Here is a 15,021-nt window from a genome sequence, read left to right on the forward strand (position 1 = left end):
TGCTCACACTACTTAACCACATTGTATTGAAAGTATCTTTGCTGTCCCTCTCTCTCTCCTAAAGTGGCTAACTTCTAGAGAGAAGAAGCATGATTGCTTCGAAGGTCAGTAAAAATTCAAATCCTGAACACTTCTTCATGTCCGAATAAGAACCAGTAACTCTTTAAAAGTTAACATTATCATTAAATACACGAATAATATAATCAAATCTTCTTGCACTCTCAGCAAGCTTTCTTGGTGCAACTATTTTAATTAATACTTTTTCTTTTTTTTTTTAGCAGTTTTAGGTTTACAGAAAACACCCAACTCTTGAGATCCAAAACCTACTCCCCAGGTGATGCTCTAAACTCGTCCTGGCCAATTTTCACATCTTATCTCAAGGGCAACACAGCCCACCAGCGCCAACTGACACGCTTCCCAGCCACAGGGCTTGGTCACCAGCGCTGAGACACCACCAGCTGTCTATGACCTACTCTCCAAAACAGCTGAGTCCTTCCTCCCTCTCTACTAAACTTCCGTGACGGACATCATCTCTGTTCTCCTCCAAGACGGCTAGGAAGCAAGGAACTCTGCTCCTAACCCTAGGCCCACAACTTCGCCCTAAGCCACGGGCGAAAGTTAGGACGAGTCTTCAAGTCCCCGCGCCACGAAAGACAGCACCCTGCCCAAGACCGACGCGGGTTCGTGAAGTCACGGCGCCCCTGCCAAGGCCGGGCTGCGATCTGGGTCCGAGCCTCCAATCCAGACCGATCCCGAGGGGCCCAGGGCACGACCCGACCGGCCGCCACCACAGGTGTCCCTTCGGACTCCGCAGACTGGACAGTGAGGGAGCCGGCCAGAAGGAGGCCATCCCGCGGGGGGTGGACGGGTGACAGGAGGCGGCCAGGAAATGATAAGCGTCTGTCCGTCGGTGTTGGGCCGGGCCGTGGAGAACTCGGCGACGAGCGCCCGAAACCCGGAGGCTGAGCACTAAGAGACTTAAGGGAGCGGGCGACGGCCTGAGCCGGCCAGGGCCGCGCTGGGGGCGCGGGGTTGGGACGGAGGGCGGCAGGAGGCACTGAAGCGAAACGGCCCCGGCCGGCTGGACGGCACGGACGGATGACCCAGCAACCCCCGCCGGGACGGCGCCGCCTCCCGCTGCCCGGAGCCGAGAACCGCGCTGCCCTCGACCCCTGTTCGTCTGCTCCATACCTCGTCCGCGGCTCCACCGGCGTCGGGACCGCCGCTCTCCCCTCGGCGCTAGAGTAGGTCCCGGCTCTGGGAGTCCACAACCCGCCCTCACGCCGGCCCTCCCCCTCTCACGCCCCGCCCCTGGCGCCGCGAGCGCACGTCACGCACGCACAGACGTCACTTCCGAGGCCCGCGGCTGTCCGTGGGAGATTACTGTTGCGGGCTCCGGGGGAGAGCTGCGCTGGGTGGGGAGAGGCCGAGGCTGACGTGAATGACAGCACTGACGATGCCAGGGGGCAAGGGAAAGGAGGCGGCCTCCAGGCCAGCCGTGGGGCGGTGGCTTGGAGCGTTCGGGAGCCAGCCGCGATGCCGGTGGTTCCTTGTCTTTAACTCAGTCCCTGCTTCCGGGTTCCGACTCGCGGTAGCCGGAGGGCGACACTGCCCCTTGGGTGCCGCCTGACCCTCGGCCGCTGTAGCAGCGTGGAATGGGAGGCGCAGGCCGCCGAGGCTGCAGGAGAGGAGTCGCTGGGCCAGTAGACGGTTGCCAGCCCGTAGGGAATGAGGCCGCCTGAAAAACTGAGTCCCATCCCTTCATGGGTCTTGGGATTTTAAAGGTGTTCGAGTTAAAGAACCTTAAAGAGATTGGTTGATTCAGAAGCCGTGTTTACAGCTGAGCAAAACCAAGACCCAGAAGTTAAATGTTAGCCGTGTCACGCAGTATTAATGGTCGAGTAATAAATGGAATCCAGTTCTCGTGATTCCCATTTCAGGAATGTTGGAAACAGCAGCTGCCTCTGTATCCTGGATGCCATCTATGGCATCAAGTGCAGCCACAACAGGAAAAAAGAAAGAAAATACTATACTGTGGGAGGTGGACCTGGATAGGAATCCCGGCTTTGCTTAATGCTGCCTCTATGATCTTGGACAGGTTGCCTGATTTCTCGGTCTTTGTTGACTATTTGCAAAATGGAGACTGATTCGTTCCTCAGATTCTTCCTAAACGCTGAAGGGTAGCAGAATATGCCACCCCAAAATATGCCTCTTTGGCATAAGGATTGTTTTGAGAAAGTAGACACAAGAGAAGCTCTGAAAACAAACAAGAAGTTACCCTTTTCTAAGGGAAATTTACTTTATAAAGGAAATCTCATTTGTAAAGGTGTCTCCCTCTCCACTTGGAAGAGAAGGATGACCCTCAATCACAAGAGACTTGTCAATGGAAAAGACACAGACTTAAGTTGGCACAACAACCCTTAAGCTTGGTTCACTTTTCTTTCCCTGGTCATCTTCCATAACTGGTCTCCCCCCACCACCACACACACACCTTTCTTCTTTTGTCTTTACCCGAATATGGTAAAGTTGGCATTCTAAGCCTTTTCCCTCGGTATCTCCTATGTATATATGAGGTATACATGTTAATAAATTTCTGTTTGTTTTGCTCTTGTTAATCTGTCCTTTATTACAGGGATCTCAGCCAAGAACTCAGAAAGTTAGAGAGAAAATTATTTTCCCTCCCCTACAGTACCTAATGTGTGCTAGGCTGAGGATACCACAGAATAAAACAAAAGTACCAGTGCTGAGAAGCTTACATTCTAGGAAAGAGGTGGAGCAGCCAATAAACAAACAAAAGATTATTGATAGTAGTACATGAGATGGTGACAATTGCTATGCAGACAAATAATGCAGGGAAGAGGGATAGAAAGTGAAACCAAGAAGTTTGCAGTTGGACAGGAAAGCCCTGGCTGAAAAAGTGACTTGAACAAAGGGTGAGGAAGCTAGCTATGCTGCTATGCAAATATTTGGGCTAGGGGGTTCTAGGCACAGGGAACAGCAAGTACAAAGGCCCTCTTCACACCTCCAACCTGTATAGCTGTACCAGAGTGAATTAGGGGAAGTAGAAGAGCTCAAAAGGTAATTGGGCAAAGCAAGTAAGGGGCTAACTCCAAAGTCAATGTGGGAGGGGACTAGCATAGCAAAAGCGAAGACACTAAAAGGTCTGACTCATTGGGGCCATTAATGGGACAAACTACCACACGCCTTCTCCCTCTGGGAGAAAGGGGTGTGGAGGCTACTGGAAAAGGGCACTGAAGATATATTTAACTTAGCAGGTAATGTTTTAGTTCTTGAGTTGGATGATAGGTATATGGATATTCATTGTATTATTCTTTATTTCAACTTTTTATCCTTACATATTAATTTATAAAAATTAGTCCCATTGGAAAAAGTGAAGATAAAGGAGGACTAAGAATGAATCCTGGAGTGGATCAAAAGAAAAAGCCAGCAGGGGCTGGCCCGGTGGCGCAAGCGGTTAGGGGCGCAGGCTTTGCTGGGTCGGCCGCTGGTTTGCTGGTCCGGATCCGGGCGCGCACTGAGGCACTGCTTGGCAAGCCATGCTGTGGCGGCATCCCATATAAAGTGGAGGAAGATGGGCACGGATGTTAGCCCAGGGCCAGTCTTCCTCAGCAAAAAAAAAAAAAAAAAAAAAAGAGGCGGATTGGCAGATGTTAGCACAGGGCTGATCTTCTTCACAAAAAAAAAAGAAGAAAAAGAGCCAGCAAAGAAGAGTGAAAAAAAAGTAGAAGCAAGAGGAAAACTAAAAAAGAGGAGTAATGTGGAAGCTAAGAGGAGAAAGAGAAAGCCAAGGGATTGATTGGAAGAGTCAGATTCTGCAGAAAGATTAGATAAGATGAATCTACCCAAAAGAAATGAAAACATATTAATAGAAGTGGCAAAAGTGGGCATCCACAGGGCTGGCCGGTGGTGTAGTGGTTAAGTTCACGCACCCTGCTTCGGCAGCCCGGGGTGCGCTGGTTTGGATCCTGGGTGCAGACCTACACACGGCTCATCAAGCCATGCTGTGGTGGCATCCCATATAAAGTAGAGGAAGGTTAGTCCAGGGCCAATCTTCCTCAACAAAAAAAAAGGAGGATTAGCAACAGATGTTAGCTCAGGGCTAATCTTCCTCACACACACACACAAAAAAGTAGGCATCCTTGTCTCGTTTCTGATCTTAGTGGAAAAACTTTCAGTCTTTCGCCATTGAGTATGATGTTACCTGTGGGTTTTTCATGTATGGCCTTTATCAAGTTGAGAAAGTTCCTTGCTATTCTTAGTTTACTAGGTATTTTTGTCATGAAAGGGTATGACAGTTTTTTAAACTTATTTTTATTTTTTTATTGTTGTAAAATATACATAACAGAAATTTACATGCAAAGGAATGAAGTTGGACCCTTACCTAACACCATATACAAAAATTAACTCAAATTGATCAAAGACCTAAATGTAATAGATAAAATTTAGAAGGAAACACAGGGGGAAAGCTTCATGACACTGGATTTGGCAATAATTTCTTAGATATGGCACTAACGGCACAGGTAAAAAAAGAAAAACAGACAAATTGGCCTTATCAAAATTAAAAACTTTGTGTATCAAAGGCAACAATCAACAGAGTACAAAGGCAACTCACAGAATAGGGGAAAATATTTGCAAATCACCTATCTGATAAGGATTGTTATCCAGAATATGTAGAAAACTCCTAAAACTCAACAACAAACAACCCAATTTACATGAGATGTCTTTCCATTTATTTATGTCTTTAATTTATTTCAGCAATGCTTTGTAGTTTTCAGTGTATAAGTCTCACCTCCTTGATTAATTCCTAAGTATTTTATTCTTTTTGATGCTATAGTAAATAGAATTGTTTTTTTAATTTCCTTTTTGGATTATTCATTGTTAGTGTATAGAAGTGCAATTGATTTCTGTGCATTGATTTTGTACTACTACATTGCTCGATTCGTTTATCAGTTCTAACAGGTTTTTTGTGGAATCCTTAGGATTTTCTACATATGTGATCATATCATCTTTGAACAGAGTTAATTCTACTTCTTCCTTTCCGACATGGATGCCTTTTCTTTTTTTTGCCTGGTTGCTCTGGCTAGAGCTTCCAATACTATGTTGAATAGAATTGGCAAAAAAGGTCATCCTTATCTTGTTCCTGATCTTAGTGAAAAAGCTTTTAGTCTTTCACCATTGAGTATAATGTTAGCTGTGGGTTTTCATACATGGCTTTCTTATATTGAGGTAGTTACTTCTATTCCCAATTTGTTGAGTGTTTTTATCATGAAAGGGTGTTGAATTGTGTCACAAGCTTTTTCTGCATCGATTGAGAAGATTAGGTAATTTTTTTTCCCCTTTATTCTCTTATATAGTGTATAAAATTGATCAATTTTCTTACATTGAACTATCCTTGTATTCCAAGAATATATCCCACTTGGTCACAGTATTTAATCCTTTTAATATGCTGTTGAATTCAATTTGTTAGTATTTTGTTGAGGATTTTTCTATCAATGTTCATAAGAGATATTGGTCTGTAGTTTTATTTTCTTGTAGTGTCTTTGTCTGGCTCGGGATCATGGCAATGCTGGCCTCATAGAATGAGATAGCAGTCTCTCCACTTTCAATTTTTTGGAAGAGTTTGAGAGGGATTGGTATTAGTTCTTCTTTAAATGTTTGGTAGAATTCACCAGAGTGAAGCCATCAAGTCCAGGGCTTTTCTTTGTTGGGAGGTTTTCATTACTGATTCAATCTGCTCACTAATTATAAATCTATACAGGCTTTCTATTTCTTTGTGATTCAGATTTGTTTGAATGTTTCTAGGAATTAGTCCATCTCATTTGGTTATCAATTTGTTGGTGTACATATGTTCATATTCTCTTATAATCCTTTTAATTTATGTAAAGTCAGTAGTAATGTCCCCTCTTTCATTTCTTTTTTTTTTTTTTTTTTTTTTTGTGAGGAAGGTCAGCCCTGAGCTAACATCCATGCTAATCCTCCTCTTTTTGCTGAGGAAGACCGGCTCTGAGCTAACATCTATAGCCAATCCTCCTCCTCTTTTCCCCCAAAGCCCCAGTAGATAGTTGTATGTCATAGGTGCACATCCTTCCAGTTGCTGTATGTGCGGCCTCAGCATGGCGGGAGAAGCAGTGTGTCAGTGCACGCCCGGGATCCGAACCGGGGCCGCCAGTAGCGGAGTGCGCGCACTTAACCGCTAAGCCATGGGGCCGGCCCCCTCTTTCATTTCTTTTTTTTTTTTAAAGATTTTATTTATTTATTTTTTCCCCCCAAAGCCCCAGTAGGTAGTTGTATGTCATAGCTGCACATCCTTCCAGTTGCTGTATGTGGGACGCGCCCCTAGCATAGCCAGCGAAGCGGTGCGCCCCCGGGATCCGAACCCGGGCTGCCAGCAGCAGAGCGCGTGCACTTAACCACTAAGCCACGGGGCCGGCCCCCCTCTTTCATTTCTGATTTTACCAATTGAGTCTTCTCCTCTTTCTTAGTCAGTCTAGCTAAAGATTTGTCAATTTTGCTGTTCTTTTTAAAAACCAAGTTTTGGTTTTGTTTATTTTCTATATTCTCATTTTCCTATTCTCTACTTCATTTATCTCCACTCTAATCTTTATTTCCTGCTGTCTGCTAGCTTTGGTTCAGTTTGCTTTTCTTTTTCTAGTTCCTTTAAGGTGTATAGTTAGGTTATTGATTTGAGATCTTTGTTCTTTTTTAATGCAGATGTTTATAGCTATAAATTTCCCTCTGAGCACTGCCGTCACACATGCCATAGGTTTTGTATGTTGTGTTCTCATTTTCATTTGTCTCAAAGTTTTCTAATTTCTCTTGTGATTTATTCTTTGACCATTGGTTGTTTAAGAGCATGTTTTTAATTTCCACATTTTTGTTGAGTTTTCCTTCTGTAATGTGTCTTGGTGAGGGTCTCTTTGCATTTATCTTACTTGGAGTTCTTTGAGCTTCTTGAATTTGTAGATTTGCCCCATTTTCTTTATCATTTGCTCAATCTCTCTCCCTCTGCACACACACTCAAACACACACACACACACACACACACACAATCACATTTTTTTTCCTGAAGAATTTGAGACTAAGTTGCAGACATCATACTTCTTCACTCCTACATCTTTCAGTGTGTGTTTCCTAAGAATAAAGATATTCTCTTTAAAAACCAAAGCAAAATTATCAAAATCAGAAAAAATTAACATTGATAAAATCCTATTATTTAATCTACAGCCTTTATTCAATTTTCAACAATTGTCCCAAGAATGTCCTTTATAGACTATTCTTTTTCCTGGTCCCAAATTTAACCCAGGATCATTTGTCATGTCTCTTTAGTCTTCTTTAAGCTGGAATAGTTCTTTCATTTTAATTTGGCTTTCATGATCTTGACATTTTTGAAAATTATAAGACAGTTATTCTAAAGGATGTCATTCAATTTGGGTTTGTCTGATGTTTTCTCATGATTAAATTCAGGTTATTCATTTTTGGCCGAAAAATCACATAATGTGTCCTTCTCAGGGCATTAAGATAGGTGGTGCACACGATGTTAGTTTGTCCCATTTTGGCTAATGTTGGCTTTGGTTACATAATTAAGGTGGAGTCTTTCAGATGTCTTCACTGTGAAGTTACATGTTTACTTTTGTAATTAATTATTAATTTGTAGGGAAATACTTTGAGACTATGTAAATATCCTGTTTTTCTTCAAAATTTCATCCATCAGTTTTAGAATCCATTGATGATTCTTGCCTAAATTAGTTATAATTCTGATGGTTGCTAACTGGAGATTTTCTAACCCCATCATTCCTTCTATATTTATTAGTGGACATCTTACTCTAATTAAGAACTTTCCTGGCCAGCCCCGTGACTTAGCGGTTGGGTGTGCGCGCTCCGCTGCTGACGGCCCGGGTTCGGTTTCCCGGGCGCACACCGACGCACCGCTTCTCCAGCCATGCTGAGGCCGCGTCCCACATACAGCAACTAGAAGGCTGTGCAGCTATGACATAGAACTATCTACTGGGGCTTGGCGGGGGGGGGGGGGGGGACATGTTAAAAAAAAAAAAGAACTTTCCTTTCTACCTCTTTTATGTAATTATTTATTTATTTGTATCGACATGAATTTGTAGATTCTTATTCAGTAGGTTATAACCCATTGCTATAATTATTTGTTTTGATACTCAAATTATCCCATCATTTCAAATTTTAATAATGTGTGCCTAGGACAGGAATTTTAACTTTATATAATATTGAGCCATTATTTCTAGCAACAATCATATTAAAGAAACAAATATTTCTTGATGAGACTTACTTGGTTTGTGATAGTAAAATCACATCATTCCCATAGAGGAGAATTACTTTTTCTACTTGCTATATGATAGGGCATGTTTCAGTTCATCAAAAACTAGTATCAAACCATTTAATAAATAAAGAGAAAAGGAGTTAAAATTGACCCTCTCCTTTTTTACTTCATCCACAGGGGAAATCATTTTTTTTCTTATTTTTGCACAATGCAAGACTTGAAGAAACCATCAACAGCTAGGGATCTATGCTAAACTCACATAATGTGGCCATGACTAACATTTGCCAGTGAAAACAGAAGTCCCTCTTAGAACAGAGAAAGAGCATACAGTTTTATAAAACTAGTAGAGGATGTGTGTTTTTTGGTCTAACTAGCTTCTCTGTGGGGAACCACACCACCCTCATTATTAGTCCACATAGCTCAGCCATTGATGATGCTATCCCTTGGTTCCAAGAGCAGGCATGTGAGCTCTGCCATTCCCCTGGCCACAATGAGGGCATCAGGATTGCCCATAAGTCCTTCCTAAGACTTCTCTGGCTTTCAAGAAAGGGACTCTCTCTCATTCTTCTCTGATTTTGCTAAAGGCAGTGTAATCCTAGTTGGCAAAGGCCATCTCTGCCCCAGTGGATAAAGACTGCCTAAGAATGAGGCAACCCAGGGGAAAGTCTGAGCGACAGACTCAAGGAGATGATCAAATAGTTACAGCAGAAGGGCTTATCAGATTACAAGGTTCCCAAGTGAGGAGCAGTTTAGGAAGCACGTAATTTAAGCCACTCTCTGTAGGAGCAAAAATCAGGGAAAACAGATTGTGTAGATGAGCAAAGGAGTACATTCTCTCTTGCTGAAACCATATTGTGGGCAACCATGACCCAAATCTGTAAACATTATAGAATCAACAAGCTAAACCCAAGACCTCCATCTTGCACTTTTTCTTAAGTTTCCAAGTAGTCTTTATCATATCAAGAATGAGAAAGCTGTGTTTGCCTGTGTGGGAAAGGCTCATTAATCTGTTGATAAATAGTTAGAAGCACATGTTTATCAAAAGGCAGCAGAAATTATTTTTAAAAGTTCTTTCATGGAACATACTTTTAATGGAATACTATCAAATTTTAAAAGGCAGAGGGGCCAGCCTGGTGGCGTAGTGGTTAAGTTTGTGTGCTCCACTTTGGCGGCCCGGGGTTCACAGGTTCGGATCCTGGGCATGGACTGATGCACTGCTTGCCGAGCCATGCTGTGGCAGCATCCCATATAAAGTAAAGGAAGATGGGCACAGGTGTTAGCCCAGGGTCAATCTTCCTCAGCAAAAAGAGGAGGATTGGCAATTGATGTTAGGGCTAATCTTCCTCACCAAAAAAAAAAAAAAAAAAACAATTTAGAAAGGGGAACGGGTAGCTCTATATGTACTGAAATGGACACATCTCCAAAAGATAGTGTTAAATGAGAATAATAAGATGGCATAATATGTGGTATGCTACCTTTGGACTTCATTATAGATATGTATTCTAGGATGTGTATAAACCTCTTTCAATACAGTCATGCATTGCTTAACATTGGGGATACGTTCTGAGATATGCATCATTAGGCAATTTTGTCACTGTGCAAGCATAGAGTGTACTTACACAAACCTAGATGGTATTGCCTACTACACACCTAAGCAATATGGTACTAGTCTTATGGGACCATCATCATATATGCTGTCTGTCATTAACTGAAATGTTATGTGGCACATGACTGTATATAGAGATAGATATATACACATCCTGGGATAGATAGATATTATAGTATATTTAGGAAGAGAATTATTTTAAGGAATTGGGTCACGTGATTGTTGAGGCTTGGTGAGTCCAAAATCTGAAAGGGGACGCCAGCAGGCTGGAGGCTCAGGAAAGAGTTGCAGTTCAAGTCGAAAGGCAGTCTGCTGATGAATCAGGAAAAGGCAATGTTGCAGATGAAGTCTGAAGGCAGCCTGCTGTCGGAATTCCCTTGTGCTTGGAGGAAGTCAGCCTTTCATTCTATTCAGGCCTTCAACTGATTGGATGATGTCCACCCACATTATGGAGGGCAATCTGCTTTACTCAAAGTCCACTAATTTGAATGTAAATCTCACCCCAAAACATCCTTACAGAAACATCTAGAATAATGTTTGACCAAATATCTGGGCACTGTGGCCCCAACAAGTTGACTGAGATGTCATTATGTGGCGCAGGAATTAAAATTAACCACCATAAAATTAACCACCACAACTCCACCCATTGTCAACTTGGCACCCATATGCATCTCCTTAAATCATACTTAATCTCTTCACCTGATGGGGTGACCCAAACTTTCATTCGTGAAGGAAGGGTCTGGGCCATCAGTTATTCTGCCTGGACTGGGTTGTTGTAGTTTTCCATTGACTTTAACACAGTGCAAGGTAATACTAAGACACTCTGAGAGGTCTCCTGTCCATATACCAGACAGATCATTTCACGGATCTTAACTGAGCACCTCTTTTCCAGGCACTGTTCTAAGCATTGGGATATAGTTGTGGACAATAGAGGCAAAATCTCTGCCCTCAGGGAGCTTATGTGAAGGGAAATAGAGACATAACAAACAAGATAATATCAGTAAAAAATGCAAAAAAGGAAATAAATAGGGTAATGTGATAGACAGTAATGGGAGTATGCTATAGACGGCATGGTTAGAGAAGGTGTCACTGAGTATGTCACATTCGAGCTGGAACATAAAATATGAAAATGAGCCAGCCATGTGTGAGAAGGGTGTCGGAAGGGCATTCCAGGCAGAGGGAAGTCAATCACAGAAACTTGAGGTAGGAGCTGAAAGAAGGCCAGGGTGGAGGATGGGAAACAAGGAGTAGGGTGGTTTGATGAGGCTGGAGAGGTGGGCAGGAGCCAGATCAAACATGGTAAGCCTTCTCAACTTCATTCTAAAAGCAAAGGGTTTTAAGTAGGCATGTAGCAGGACCTAATCAACTCTTTCAGAAGACTATTCTGGAGAACAGATTAGAGAGGGTAATCAAGGGCCAAATTAAGCCAAGAGGCCTTTGTAGTAACGCAGGGTGAAAGATGATGGTGATTCAGACAAGTGAATTTGTGCATGTTTTCAAGATACATCTTGAAGATGGATTCAAGTATTTGGTGATGGATTGCAAGTCAAAGGTGAGGTAAGGAGGGGAGTCAAAGATGATTCTCAGGTTTTTGTTGACTGGGTGGATGGTGGCGCCATTTCCTGAGATAGAAAAAATGGCATGAGGAAGATGTTTGCGGTAGGGAGGGGAAATAAAGAATTCCATTTAGAAGTATTAAATCTGAGGTGGCTAATAGATATTGAAGTATCAATATTTAGGAGGTTATTGGGTGTATAATTCAAGGTTGAGGAGAGAGGCCTGGGCAGGAGTATAAATTTGGGAGTCATTAACACATAGATGACGTGCCAGTTATTGCCTCTTAGTTCCATATTCATCCTCTGTTGCCTCTGCAAAAACTGGGTTGGGACCTTTATATATTTTTTCCTTTACCAATTAACATGATATTAAGCTTTATTAGTAGAGGATATTGGTGAGACACTGCAAGAGAAAAGATATTTTCCTTTCTGGTTCTGGTGTGCTTGCTCACAGCACATATAACTTCTCCAGCACCCAGCTCCTGTAGTGCATGGTAGTCAACAGCACAGAAAGGCCAGCAGCTTTCCCCAGCACTCCCCTCGCCTGGTTTTTTAGTGGAGTGCAAGACACCTTCCCATGAACAGATTGTCCCAGCACATTAGAGGGTGGATTTCCAGCAAATTCCAACAGCACAGCACCCCAGTGACTTCTTTGCCATTCAGTGAACCATGACCATGTCCTCTCCAAAAATGTCTGGATATCAGCTCTGGGGGGAGGGGCGAGGGCTCTTCCTTGTACCCTTTATCTCAGCCCTAAGGGCAGTGGTTGCTTCTTATATCTACTATTCCTGTATTCTTTATGGTTATTGCTACTCTTTATTAGCCAATCTCCCATTACTCCAACCCTATAATTAATAGTTATTTATATTAAGGATATAAACTGTTCAAATTACTTTGTGGTTTTTTTTCTCCTAATACAAATGACTCTAAATGCAATTCAGGGAAGATCACCCAAGGAGACCGTACAGATCGATATGTCAGATGTAAGGTCCCAAGAAGTCTCTCTATGTTATTTTCCATTTTGAATGGGTGAGGTGTAAAGGTACATGGATGGCAACAGGGTGGAGAAGGAGCACCCGAGTTCAGTTTCTTCCTGGCACACTAGCCAGCCGTTGTTAGAGGACACAGTCCCTTTCGTGTCCACTCTGGGAAGCTCTGGGTTTTGGTGGGCCTCTGCTGCACATGGGGACCTACCTGCAGCTTGCAGCGGCTTCTCTCAGTCAGCTACAACCAGAGCTGGAACTCCTCCGCTGGCCTCTTGGGGTCTTGCATACAAAACAGAGCACCTCTGAAGCCAAAATATTTGAAAAACATGGCCCACCCTCACTGTGTGGACCAAGCTCCCAGGTTCACCTTGACTGCTCCAGGCTGCAGTGGACAGACATCCCTGAAGGGGTTCTTTCAAATGGTGCCTCTAGACCTTCAATCTGTTGATTATATTGCAACTCTCACACCCACAAGGGTTGCTGGCCTCAGCCAATCATGAACATGTAGAAACAAGGGACAGAGGCTGCCCGTGCTCTCGCCTTTTTGTGACTCCTACTAAAGTGTTGAAGTGTGTCTTGGTGGTGTAAGACCAGGATAGGAAAAAAGATGTACAGAGTTTTCAGCTATTGGAATGCTGGGTCCTTAGCAAGGGATCAGATGAAGCTACTTCTTAAAAAAGATAGAATGGTCAAGTGAGGAAGTCGAGGGTCATGAACAAATGGCTAGTACTGCCTATAAACCTAGAAATCCTGGGGCACAGTTGAGTATATGGAAAGCCTTCCACCTAAGAAACATCACTTTCTTGTCCGTTATAATACAGATACCTTTGTTAGACTATCTGGGAATTCTGACTCTGGATCTCAATCCACAAATCCAGGCTGTCTTAGGGGTGCTGCTGCCATAAACGGGTGCTGGGTCAGGATGCCACCCCAGCAGGGAACAGCACTGACAGGGGTTCGAAGTCAAGTGATAAACCCCACCCTAGTGGAATCCTCTGGGCTAAAGGCTCAGCCTATGGAAGTGGTGGAATATTCCTGCAGGTGACTACAGAGGGGATTCCTCAACGTTCCGCCTCTCTGGACCAATGGGAGTTTCCAAATAGAGATGCACTTTGAAGAATAAAATTAGGCAATTAGGTGGAACATTCCTTGAATATGTCTGGAAACAGATACATACGTTCTGCCTTGACTTCTGGGAGTGCCAAGTGAATAACGCCTCCTTCAATTCAGCTAATAGTGATGTGGTCAGCTCATGAGGGAAGTTCATATTTTTGTTAGGAAGCTCTTGGTGAACTTGGTTTCCAGAAAAAGTATTTCGATTCTCCCTTCCTGAGATAGGGGAGAGTGAAGCTAACTTGTCTGCCCAATGGGGTCCTGCAGGCATCCTCTGCTGCCAGTGTGGAGGTAGATACAGAGCTTAGAGAAGGCTGAAAATGCTCTCCAAATCCTAGCAGGCCAGATGAGAAAGCTAAACTGGAAAGCTGGGGACCTCAGTGCAGAGAGCACCTACCTGCCTGAGAATAAAAAGTGGGCAGTCCTGGGCAAAGCATCATCTGGTAAAATGTCGGATGAGGCATGGTCAGAAGTGGCCAACCAGCTTTAAAATGCCAAAGACAGGACAGTGATGAGCAGAGTTGGGGGGTAGAGATGACATGGTGAGAATAAGGGCAGTAAACACCCACCACATGTGCACACAGATGGGCCCCTGGGGCAGAGTAAGCTAAAGTATAGCTAGTGATCAGGATGTAATATTGAGAAACACATTAATAAAGGCATTTATGGAGGCTGATAGACATTCTAGGGACTTAAGCCTACTCGTGACATCATCTTACTCCTTTCACAAAAATAGCAAAGGTATACAGAAAATCTCTTCAACTTGACTCTCAATTTGTAAGTTTCTTTTAATGGAGGTCAAGCTCCAAGTTTTGTGGTGCTTTGGGGTTCTATTTCTTGATTTTTTTTGTAATAACTGAGGGAAGTATGGATATATCTATTCCAAAGATCTACTGGAGCTGGGCCATCTGCCAGATCACATGACATAGGAAAGAAATCAGGGTCTGTGACACATTAGGAGAATCCTCTAAAAGTCACTGTTTGCTAAAGGGTGAATCAGGTTGCTATGAGATTACAGAAGGCTGGAAAAGATGCATAATAATCTGATTACAGACTCCTTTTATGGAGTGCTTTTGGATGGTTCAATTCAAAGTCTTTCCCACAGCTGTGTTGGATTTTTTCCAGTGCCCGATAGTCCTGTTTCCACTTGGTGTCAGGTGGTTGGAGGAGGTGGAATCCCAGGGTCTCTGATCATGTCATTCCTCAGGAAGAACAAGTGTGTGAGGGAAGAAGTCCTTAACAGCCCAGGAATGGAACTGCCCTGTTCCTAAGGCTGCACTTACTGCTATTTTGTGTCGGTGTGTGCATGTGTGTTGGGGGGTGCATTTTGGAGGGAGAGGTAAAATTGGGCCATTGGATCTAGTAGATAACCCAGATCTATGACCTTCATAATAACACTGTCAGTTTTTCCTTGTTACTTAGATTTTAGAAGATATTCATCTAGGGGAGAAA

The 15,021-nt window shown here is 43.3% G+C and overlaps 1 protein-coding gene across 4 annotated transcripts in view; it reads right to left on the bottom strand.

The window, feature by feature from the left end:
* The window catches only part of LOC131422340 (rab5 GDP/GTP exchange factor), a 92,751-nt gene that overhangs the window by 65,160 nt on the left and 12,570 nt on the right, over positions 1-15,021 (bottom strand). The window contains exon 1 of one of the 4 annotated variants that reach the window (XM_058569493.1): positions 1,192-1,282. The exons of 2 other annotated variants lie outside the window; for them this stretch is intronic. The gene's annotated coding sequence lies outside the window, so the exon portion shown is untranslated. Of the gene's footprint in view, positions 1-1,191; positions 1,283-15,021 lie in introns of those variants that run through there. One more of the 4 variants, XM_058569494.1, reaches the window with a different exon arrangement.

The sequence above is a fragment of the Diceros bicornis genome, chromosome 26 (assembly GCF_020826845.1).
Source record: "Diceros bicornis minor isolate mBicDic1 chromosome 26, mDicBic1.mat.cur, whole genome shotgun sequence".
NCBI lineage: Eukaryota > Metazoa > Chordata > Mammalia > Perissodactyla > Rhinocerotidae > Diceros > Diceros bicornis.